The following is a 12,115-nucleotide window of genomic DNA, read 5'->3' on the forward strand; positions in this document are numbered from 1 at the left end:
GTCCTGGCTGCACTCCCGGCCCTCCCCGCCGCCCTCGCCCGGCCGGCAAAACCGACCCGGCACCCAGCGGTAAGGATGACCACGTACGCCGCTCCGTCCCACTGCCAGAGCCCGTGAAGGCCCCAGGGGACGGGACGCCGTCCCCAGGGCCAGCCAGGCCGTCCTCGGGCCCGGACCCACCGCCCGATGAGCGGTAACGGGCCAAGGTCCCGGCTGAACGGCGAGGGCGAAAAGCAGCCATGGTGATCAGTGGAGGGTAATGAGAATAGCTAGATAACAATAAGATAAAATACACAGCCAAGTAATTGGGGAGACTCTGCTATGCAGCACTCACCCCAAGGCAATTCAGCAGCAAGAGAGAGCAAACTGTCCTAGCATTCACTATATATATTAACCCTCCCCTTTTTCCAAAAGGCTGTACTTTCCTCACAGCTAGGTCCACCCCTCACAGGATGTTTAACTCTTTCCTTTCCTATGCAGTCAGTTCTCTCTCCGTAAGTCATTAGCAAAACCAAATGCTCTGTCTACATACAATACAGCGCAGTCACAAGGTCGTCATGCAATAAGTGATATGCCGGCCAGACTATTATATCTAAGTTTCCTTTTGATGCTTTATCTAAATAATGTATCACTAACAATGACATTACTGTGAAGTGAAGGAGAGATGATTAGGATGGTCACCTGTAACACACATGCAATGTTTCTGTGACATGGAAAAACAATGGAAGAAATGTTATGGAGTCACCTTCATTGTTGTCCTAGTTGATAGGATAACCAGAAGAGTAGCTTTGGGTAGAGTGTCATGACATGGAATGAAAACCAAAAAGTTATGTACCCTCCAGGCTCCGTTCTCAGCAGTCCGGCTGTCGGTACAATGGTGCCACAGGGCACAGCCACGCTCACTGCAGGGACGTGCGGTGAGCTAAATGGTTCAGGAAGCACTGGCTAACCCCAGAGCCAGATTTACATGCAATATATGAGCCAATGGGTACATCTGGGCATTATACACAGGTGCAGCATTATAAACTCCTGGAAATCTGGTGAGTTTTGATTAGAGATGTGTGGAAAGGATACACAGGTGAGGCACTGCCTCACCTGCCATAGACTTTTTACTCCAGAGTTTGGGCTATAAAAAGGATTAGAATAATGCAAAGAAGATATTTCAAATAAATTATCAGTATTTTTCATATATTTTATTCAGTGAAAACTGTGGTTTAAACGTAAGTATGACAGGAAAGGCTCTGCCTCACCTGCCTCACCCCACCGCATGTCACTGGCTCACTGTCCACTCAACCTCTTTCCAACACGTCCAGCGGGTGTGAACAAGTCGAGTGGATGTCATTACCTATTCCCTGTGAATGTCACCATGTGGGCCCGCCTTATAGTTTAATATACGCTGATATTGAATAATACATTTCTAGTGCGCCACAAAAAAGACAACTCTTATTTCTCCTCCTCTTTATACGTTCATGGGTTACACAGGTTCTGTGTCTGATTAAACCAGGTGAAATGCAGACTTGAGGTCAGCCAGCCACAGAAACTGTATAATTCGTGAGTTTACTGGTTTAATGGGATAGTATAGCTAGTATAGCTCTCTCTCTCTCTCTCTCTCTCTCTCTCTCTCTGTATATATACTCTCTCTCTGTATATATACACTGCTCAAAAAAATAAAGGGAACACTTAAACAACACAATGTAACTCCAAGTCACTCACACTTCTGTGAAATCAAACTGTCCACTTAGGAAGCAACACTGATTGACAATCAATTCCACATGCTGTTGTGCAAATGGTATAGACAACAGGTGGGAATTATAGGCAATTAGCAAGACACCCCCAATAAAGGAGTTGTTCTGCAGGTGGTGACCACAGACCACTTCTCAGCTACTATGCTTTCTGGCTGATGTTTTGGTCACTTTTGAAAGCTGTTGGTGCTTTCACTATAGTGGTAGCATGAGACGGAGTCTACAACCCACACAAGTGGCTCAGGTAGTGCAGCTCATCCAGGATGGCACATCAATGCGAGCTGTGGCAAGAAGGTTTGCTGTGTCTGTCAGCGTAGTGTCCAGAGCATGGAGGCGCTACCAGGAGACAAGCCAGTATATCAGGAGACGTGGAGGAGGCTGTAGGTGGGCAACAACCCAGCAGCATGACCGCTACCTCCACCTTTGTGCAAGGAGGAACAGGAGGAGCACTGCCAGAGCCCTGCAAAATGACCTCGATCAAGCCACAAATGTGCATGTGTCTACTCAAACGATCAGAAACAGACTCCATGAGGGTGGTATGAGGGCTCGACATCCACAGGTGGGGGTTGTGCTTACAGCTTAACACCGTGCAGGACGTTTGGCATTTGCCAGAGAACACCAAGATTGGCAAATTCGCCACTGGCGCCCTGTGCTCTTTACAGATGAAAGCAGGTTCTCACTGAGCACATGTGACAGACGTGACAGAGTCTGGAGATGCCAAGGAGAATGTTCTGCTGCATGCAACATCCTCCAGCATGACCGGTTTGGCAGTGGGTCAGTAATGGTGTGGGGTGGCATTTCTTTGGGGGGTCGCACAGCCCTCCATGTGTTCGCCAGAGGTAGCCTGACTGCCATTAGGTACCGAGATGAGATCCTCAGACCCCTTGTGAGACCATATGCTGGTGCGGTTGGCCCAGGGTTCCTCCTAATGCAAGACAATGCTAGACCTCATGTGGCTGGAGTGTGTCAGCAGTTCCTGCAAGATGAAGGCATTGATGCTATGGACTGGCCCGCCCATTCCCCAGACCAAAATCCAATTGAGCACATCTGGGACATCATGTCTCGCTCCATCCACCAACGCCACGTTGCACCACAGACTGTCCAGGAGTTGGCGGATGCTTTAGTCCAGGTCTGGGAGGAGATCCCTCAGGAGACCATCCGCCACCTCATCAGGAGCATGCCCAGGCATTGTATGGAGGTCATACAGGCACGTGGAGGCCACACACTACTGAGCCTCATTTTGACTTGTTTTAAGGACATTTCATCAAAGTTGGATCAGCCTGTAGTGTGTTTTTCCACTTTAATTTTATATATATATATATATATATATATAGAGACACACACACACACACACACACACACACACACACATAACGGAAAATGATTATTTCAGCCTCTTAGATAAAGAGCTTTATTTCCTTATAAAATATAAGCGGTGGTTTATTTCTCAAAATTCCTGTCACTTATGTTTTCCCTTTACCTAAATATTGAGGCACTCTGTGCAATATTGCCTTATACTTCATTTTCTACACTAGTCTCATTTTTTTAAAACTAGAAACTCATGTATATCCAGTTGTAATTGGTGTATATGTAAGATAGCTGTAACTCTGTAGCTTTGCTGCTGGTTACTGTGACATCACACCTAGCCTGTGACATCACTAGCCTGTGACTTCACAATGCTTCTTTCTGTAACATTCTATCTACAGCTGCTTACGTTTCCAGTTTCCATGCAGGAAGACAGGTAGGAGGAGGTGAGTCCTACATAGCAGGGTATGATGGAGGGGGGTAAGGAAGACAGAGTGCAGTATAGTCAGCTGAAAGGCAAGACAAGATCGACAGAACAGGGAATACAGGTACAAGGACACATAAATAGGAGAAGTGCAGGAAGGAACGACATATTTAGGAATAAAAATGTAGCGTTACAGGAATAAAGAGGGCAGTATGGAGGATAAGCACACATACAGGTGATGCAGATAACCTGGGTTTCTATGAGGCAGGATCGTGGCTTTTGGATGAAAAGTTAATAAAATAGATAAATGGGATATTGATAACTTTGAAAGTATCTTGTTTGGTTTAAGGAAAATTGGGAAACTGGTTGATTCATGGACATTTTATTGTACTTAAACTAGTACTATGCTTAATGATAGTCTTTTGTGTTTTTTAGATCATCTGACAAAGAGATTTGCAGAGTGTCGGGTGACCGGCAAAGAGATCTGCAAAGTGTCAGTTGAAGACGACGGGAGGGGTCGCAGAGGTAGCAACGACTGGAGTATAACATGCAGGAGGTAAGTTACCATACTCTCTCTGCACATGTTACATCTGCCCCACCTGCAGTGCACATGGTTTTGTCCATTAGACAACAAATGTGCTGCTGCGATCAGGTCTGAATTAGGCCCAGTGTATGATACTAACATGGTCCTAGCACTAGGGAAGATAAAACCTGGAGCAGATAACTTGGGTCTCTATGAGAAAGGATCTTGGGTTGTGGATAAAAAGTCAATAACATAGATAAATTGCAAATGAATAAAAATGAAAGTACGTAACAAAATGTAGTTGTATAGTTATACACATAGTATGTCTGAACAAGAACTTCTGGTTATTTAGATCATCATTTGGCAAAGTTCTGGCAAAGAGATTTGCAGAGTGTCGGGTGACCGGCAAAGAGATCTGCAAAGTGTCAGTTGAAGACGACGGGAGGCGTCGCAGAGGAATTAGTGACTAGAGACTGAGTAGCATGCAGGAGGTAAGTTACCAAACTTGTGTAATTGTGTGTGTGGTGGGGGGTATTGAGAGCACAGTACAAAACATAGGGTCTATGGTGGGGGAGAGCGGACAATACAGAACATGCAGAAAGGGGCAACTTGGTATAGCACATACAGATGGTGTGGGGGCACAATACAAAAACATAGAAATTGTGGCGTACTCTATGGGACATATAGAGGAGGGAAATACACTTTTGGGGGTTGCGAGATGTAGTACATACTGTAAAACAGAAAAACAGGAAGGGGGTGGGGAGCATGATACAGAATGGGTGTGGTATGAAAAGTAGATAGTAACTAGGTCAACAGTGTCTAGGTTGACCACTATTGGTTGACAGCAACTAGGTCGATAGGGTCTCTAGGTCAACAGGGTCTTTAGGGCGACATGTCTAGGTCATCAGGTCAAAAGGTTGACATACTTTTTTATGTTTTTTTGTGTAGTTTTATTCGTAGAGTGACCGGGAACCCCAATTAATGCACCGTGTCCCCTCGCATGGCTCTCTTCACTCGCCATGCTTCGGGCAAGGTGCCTCGCTTTGCTCGGCACAGATTACCATTCCAATCATAGTCCACGTGGATCGTCAAGTATGAAAAAGTTCAAAAAAAGATTTTAAAAAAAAAAACCTCATGTTGTCCTGTCGACCTAGCACATGTCGACCTAGAGACCCTGTCGACCTAGAAACCCTGTCGACCTAGTTACTGTTGAACAATAGTGGTCAACCTAGATAGTGTCGACCTAGTTACTGTCGACCTAGAGACCGGATCCCATACAGAACATACAGATCGGAGGAAGAACAATACAGATCAGGGGAGTTAGTGAAATGGCTGATATTTACAGTATATCAATGAACTGGGGGCAGGTGTACAAAGCCCGGGAGAGTGATAAAGTGGAGAGAGATAACCTAACAACCAATCAGCTCCTAGTTGTCATTTTCAAACACAGCCTGTAACATGGCAGTTAGGAGCTGATTGGCTGGTACTTTACCTCTCTCCACTTTATCACTCAGCAGGGCATAATACATCTCCCCCATAGAATAACCAAATGATGAAATGGTACAGAATGGTATAAATGATGTGAATTGGAGCTGTAACAAGTGACTGTTTCCCTATCTTTACGTATAATAAAGGTGACATAGTCCTTTCCCTAGAGTCCTTCTCCTTACCGCTCAGGGGGCCTGATTCAGATGCAGACGCAGAGCTGCTGTTGCACCAAATGGCTCAATGCTTTTTTACTGTGCATGCGTGCAAGCTGCACTGCGCATAAAATGAAATCAAGCTCACATAGAGGATCCCATCGCAAAGTGATTGACAGGAAGTCAGCGTTTGAGGTGGTAACGGGGGTGGCTAACTGTATACAGGCATGTCAGGTCCGTTCAAACGCCGTTCCATGTGCGTGCATAAATTACCCATTGCGACCTGTATTACTGCTGGAGAGCCCCCTGTGTCTAGGAGACTTGCTCAGCCTACGACTGATCAGACTCACGATGCAAAATGTGAATGTCAAAATTGCAGCAGCGATCGCTTCAACAACCACAACTGAATCAGGCCCACAATTACACCATTATATTTTACTATTTTATCACATTTAACAACTAAGGGGTCAGTTTAATTAGGTTCCTAGTTTGTCTTACAACAGCCGCACTTTCCGGTAGCCCCATAGGCTGAATCTGGCCATGAAGGGTGTGAGTTTGGATGCTGTTGAAACGTCGCAGCAATGGTAACTCGTACCTAATTGGATTGACCCCTAAATGTTAGCAATTTATAGATTTTATTATTTACTGGTCAAATTTCTTTTCTGAAGGTACCCACTAATTACTAAAAGAGAGAACTTATCCCCCCAATGTGTGTATTGTAATAAAACAATGGGACCTTTGGGATAATTGTCCTTATTTTAGGTATTTTCCATGTCCTCAGTAGTTAGAGTAACATATTTACATAGAGAGATTTTTCTCTCTACACAACCACACCACTGTTTGCAGTTTGTCTCTCTGCTTGTTCATCCACTAACAATGATTTATCATCTCTTCCTCTTCATCTACATGCAGTGGGTGATCCCTGAATAGCTGCCGTGGGAGGAGAGCTGCGGACACATGATCCAAATGTTGGGACATATGCCTTACCTATTAGGAGATGCGGTAAAGATGCCGGCTGTCGGGTTTACGGCAGTCAGAATACTGACACTGGAATCCCGTCACTCTTCAGAATCCCAACGTTGGAACTCCGAATGGGCAAGGATACCGACGCCCGTGTCAACACGATCATAGGTTTAGGGCTGTGCAAGGGGGGTTATGTTTAGGCATCAGGCATGGGTGGAGGGGATTGGTTAGGCTGCGGGGGAGGGAAGGTTAGGTTTACGCATCAGGCGGAGGGGTGAGGTTTAGGCATCAGGTGGGGGGTTAGGTTTAGGCAGCAGGGATAGAGGGTGGGTGGTTAGGTTTTGGGAAAGGGAGGGTTAGGTTTAGGCAGCAGGGACGGAGGTTAAGATTAGGCACTTCTGCGGGAGGGTTAGGCACATATGGGAAGGTAGGGTTAGACTGTGGACAGGCAAGATTAGGGGGGTGTGGAGAGGGAGAGGGTTAGGCATCAGGTTGAGGGGTTAGGGTTAGGCTGTGAGTGGTGGGAGGATAGGGTTAGGCTTTGGGTAGGGTGGGTTAGGGTTAGGGACCCCCGGGGTGATTAGGCTGCGGGGGAGGGATGGTTAGGTTTAGGCATCAGGTGGGGAGATTAGGTTTAGGCATCAGGTGGGAGGTTCAATTTAGGCTGTGGGTGTGGGGAGGTTAGGGTTAGGCAGCGGATAGGGTTGGTTAGGGTTAGGCACCCAAGAGGTTTGTTAGGCTGTGGGGAAGGGAGGGTTAGGTTTAGGCATCAGACGGGGGTTAGGATTAGGCTGCAGGTGGGGGAGGATAGGGTTAGGCTGCGGGTAGGGAGAAATTAGGGTTAGGCTGTGGGTAGGGTGGGTTAGTCACCCCCGGGAGTGCTTAGGCTGCGGGGAAGGGAGGATTAGGCATCAGGCGGGGTGTTAGGTTTAAGCATCAGGCGGGGGGTTAGGATTAGGCTGCAGGTGGGGGGAGGATAGGGTTAGGCTGTGGGTGGGGGGAAGTTAGGGTTAGTCTGTGCGTAGGGTGGGTTAGTCACCCCCGGGAGTGATTAGGCTGCGGGGAAGGGAGGATTGGGTTTAGGCAGCAGGAACAGAGATTAGGATTAGGCACCTCTGTGGGAAGGTTAGGCACAAAGCGGGGATGTTAGGGTTAGACTGCGGACAGGCAGGGTTAGGGGGTGGGGAGAGGGGAGAACACCCCTACTCACCTCTGTCGATCGTTTCTGTACTGGAAATCCGGCATCGATTCGGTATGACAACCACCGGGATCCCATGCACTGGGATAGCATACTGATCCATCTATTAGTACACCTCTTAATGCCCAGAGGGAAGGGCGATCCTGAGGCCATGGTTCCCCAGAGGTTTCCCCCCAAGGGGGTTTTCCTCTTCTGAGTGCTGAAGGATGACTCTTTGTGAGTCCAGAGGTGTAACTTTTATGTCATAATGAGTACCAAACTCATGCCCATCCCTGCAATGTATAAGAAGTAAAATAATTACTAATGCGATCACTTTACTTCTGGGTTTAGACCCCGGCTGCGCTAGTTCACATGTGCAATCATCGGACAGCGAATGTGAGAGCAGACAGTAATGCAGAAGGATCCCAAGGATCCTTCTCCTTTGAATTATTGCATAATGTAGCCCACAGTCTACAAAAGCCATTTAGAAATAGCATTAGCTGCCGGGCCAAGCTCAGAAATGCTTTGCATTCTGGAGCTTGGTTAGTTTCACAGTTTACCATCTGCCGTAGAAACTTTTGGTGGCTGCTTTTGTGTTCAAAATAGGAGGAATGCAATATATATCTCAAATATCCATTGCAGTCCCCAATACATACATTCAGGGGCTGGTTAATATTTCTGGGCAGCCCCCAAAACCGACTGTTTTTGGAGATGTCTCACAAATATTATTTATTAAATATTCCACTTAATAAACTTTTTATATTTTAACATAAACTAAAAAATGTTTTATGTATTCATTGACTGAGTCTCCCCATCTTTACTGAATGCTAATTTCACAGGGTCCGCAAATTATTACTGATATGACTGTTACTCTGCTGTCCTGCTGGTGCTCCTGGCCTGCTGTATAGCAGTCAGATATATATTTTATATACAGCACTCTTGGAGAGATGTTTCAAGCCTTGGAGAAAGATAAAGTGCAGATGTTCAAACCACCCAATCATCTTCTGTCACTTATCTAGCACAGTACATGAAATGATACCTGTAGTTAGAAGCTTCATTTGATTTGGGCAAATACTCAACTTTATCTCTCTCCGTGGCTTGATACATATCCCGGAAAAATTCATGTCTTCCTTTCACTTAATTAACAAGTTAAATGAATTAATTGTCTTGGAAACAGGGTAAGAAATTCACAGTATAAGATAATGTTATAAAGGCTTGTCAATACCTCCTGGTACATTTACATTGATTTATCAATTTAGTGATGAGCACCGGAAATTTTTCGGGTTTTGTGTTTTGGTTTTGGGTTCGGTTCCGCGGCCGTGTTTTGGGTTCGAACGCGTTTTGGCAAAACCTCACCTAATTTTTTTTGTCGGATTCGGGTGTGTTTTGGATTCGGGTGTTTTTTTCAAAAAACCCTAAAAAACAGCTTAAATCATAGAATTTGGGGGTCATTTTGATCCCAAAGTATTATTAACCTCAATAACCATAATTTCCACTCATTTTCAGTCTATTCTGAACACCTCACACCTCACAATATTATTTTTAGTCCTAAAATTTGCACCGAGGTCGCTGGATGGCTAAGCTAAGCGACCCAAGTGGCCGACACCAACACCTGGCCCATCTAGGAGTGTCACGCAGGATGGCCCTTCCAAAAAACACTCCCCAAACAGCACATGATGCAAAGAAAAAAAGAGGCGCAATGAGGTAGCTGTGTGAGTAAGCTAAGCGACCCTAGTGGCCGACACAAACACCTGGCCCATCTAGGAGTGGCACTGCAGTGTCACGCAGGATGGCCCTTCCAAAAAACACTCCCCAAACAGCACATGACGCAAAGAAAAAAAGAGGCGCAATGAGGTAGCTGTGTGAGTAAGCTAAGCGACCCTAGTGGCCGACACAAACACCTGGCCCATCTAGGAGTGGCACTGCAGTGTCACGCAGGATGGCCCTTCCAAAAAACACTCCCCAAACAGCACATGACGCAAAGAAAAAAAGAGGCGCAATGAGGTAGCTGTGTGAGTAAGCTAAGTGACCCTAGTGGCCGACACAAACACCTGGCCCATCTATGACTGGCACTGCAGTGTCACGCAGGATGGCCCTTCCAAAAAACACTCCCCAAACAGCAGCACATGATGCAAAGAAGAAAAAAAAGAGGCGCAATGAGGTAGCTGTGTGAGTAAGCTAAGCGACCCTAGTAGCCGACACAAACACCTGGCCCATCTAGGAGTGGCACTGCAGTGTCACGCAGGATGGCCCTTCCAAAAATCACCCCCCAAACAGCACATGACGCAAAGAAAAATGAAAGAAAAAAGAGGTGCAAGATGGAATTGTCCTTGGGCCCTCCCACCCACCCTTATGTTGTATAAACAGGACATGCACACTTTAACCAACCCATCATTTCAGTGACAGGGTCAGCCACACGACTGTGACTGAAATGACGGGTTGGTTTGGACCCCCACCAAAAAAGAAGCAATTAATCTCTCCTTGCACAAACTGGCTCTACAGAGGCAAGATGTCCACCTCATCATCATCCTCCGATATATCACCGTGTACATCCCCCTCCTCACAGATTATCAATTCGTCCCCACTGGAATCCACCATCTCAGCTCCCTGTGTACTTTGTGGAGGCAATTGCTGCTGGTCAATGTCTCCACGGAGGAATTGATTATAATTCATTTTAATGAACATCATCTTCTCCACATTTTCTGGATGTAACCTCGTACGCCGATTGCTGACAAGGTGAGCGGCGGCACTAAACACTCTTTCGGAGTACACACTTGTGGGAGGGCAACTTAGGTAGAATAAAGCCAGTTTGTGCAAGGGCCTCCAAATTGCCTCTTTTTCCTGCCAGTATAAGTACGGACTGTCTGACGTGCCTACTTGGATGCGGTCACTCATATAATCATCCACCATACTTTCAATGGGGAGAGAATCATATGCAGTGACAGTAGACAACATGTCCGTAATCGTTGTCAGGTCCTTCAGTCCGGACCAGATGTCAGCATCAGCAGTCGCTCCAGACTGCCCTGCATCACCGCCAGCGGGTGGGCTCGGAATTCTGAGCCTTTTCCTCGCACCCCCAGTTGCGGGAGAATGTGAAGGAGGAGATGTTGACAGGTCGCGTTCCGCTTGACTTGACAATTTTGTCACCAGCAGTTCTTTGAACCCCAGCAGACTTGTGTCTGCCGGAAAGAGAGATCCAAGGTAGGTTTTAAATCTAGGATCGAGCACGGTGGCCAAAATGTAGTGCTCTGATTTCAACAGATTGACCAACCGTGAATCCTTGTTAAGCGAATTAAGGACTCCATCCACAAGTCCCACATCCCTAGCAGAATCGCTTTGTGTTAGCTCCTCCTTCAATGTCTCCAGCTTCTTCTGCAAAAGCCTGATGAGGGGAATGACCTGACTCAGGCTGGCAGTGTCTGAACTGACTTCACGTGTGGCAAGTTCAAAAGGTTGCAGAACCTTGCACAACGTTGAAATCATTCTCCACTGCGCTTGAGACAGGTGCATTCCACCTCCTATATCGTGCTCAGTTGTATAGGCTTGAATGGCCTTTTGCTGCTCCTCCAACCTCTGAAGCATATAGAGGGTTGAATTCCACCTCGTTACCACTTCTTGCTTCAGATGATGACAGGGCAGGTTCAGGCGTTTTTGGTGGTGCTCCAGTCTTCTGTACGTGGTGCCTGTATGCCGAAAGTGTCCCGCAATTCTTCTGGCCACCGACAGCATCTCTTGCACGCCCCTGTCGTTTTTTAAATAATACTGCACCACCAAATTCAAGGTATGTGCAAAACATGGGACGTGCTGGAATTTGCCCATATTTAATGCACACACAATATTGCTGGCGTTGTCCGATGCCACAAATCCACAGGAGAGTCCAACTGGGGTAAGCCATTCTGCGATGATCTTCCTCAGTTGCCGTAAGAGGTTTTTAGCTGTGTGCGTTTTCTGGAAACCGGTGATACAAAGCGTAGCCTGCCTAGGAAAGAGTTGGCGTTTGCGAGATGCTGCTACTGGTGCCGCCGCTGCTGTTCTTGCGGCGGGAGTCCATACATCTACCCAGTGGGCTGTCACAGTCATATAGTCCTGAGCCTGCCCTGCTCCACTTGTCCACATGTCCGTGGTTAAGTGGACATTGGGTACAACTGCATTTTTTAGGACACTGGTGAGTCTTTTTCTGAGGTCTGTTTACATTTTCGGTATCGCCTGCCTAGAGAAATGGAACCTAGATGGTATTTGGTACCGGGGACACAGTACCTCAAACAAGTCTCTAGTTGCCTCTGCAGTAATGATGGATACCGGAACCACGTTTCTCACCGCCCAGGATGCCAAGGCCTCAGT

General features: G+C 46.7%; 1 long non-coding RNA gene across 1 annotated transcript; it reads left to right on the forward strand.

The window, feature by feature from the left end:
• Positions 1–3,909: 3,909 nt before the first annotated feature.
• Positions 3,910–6,810, forward strand: LOC134929144 (uncharacterized). Its single transcript, XR_010178323.1, has 3 exons — positions 3,910–4,027; positions 4,347–4,485; positions 6,547–6,810. It is a non-coding gene; the product is annotated as an uncharacterized LOC134929144 (long non-coding RNA).
• The last annotated feature ends 5,305 nt before the right edge of the window (positions 6,811–12,115 follow it).

Source organism: Pseudophryne corroboree, chromosome 5, assembly GCF_028390025.1.
Source record: "Pseudophryne corroboree isolate aPseCor3 chromosome 5, aPseCor3.hap2, whole genome shotgun sequence".
Taxonomy (NCBI): Eukaryota; Metazoa; Chordata; class Amphibia; order Anura; family Myobatrachidae; genus Pseudophryne; species Pseudophryne corroboree.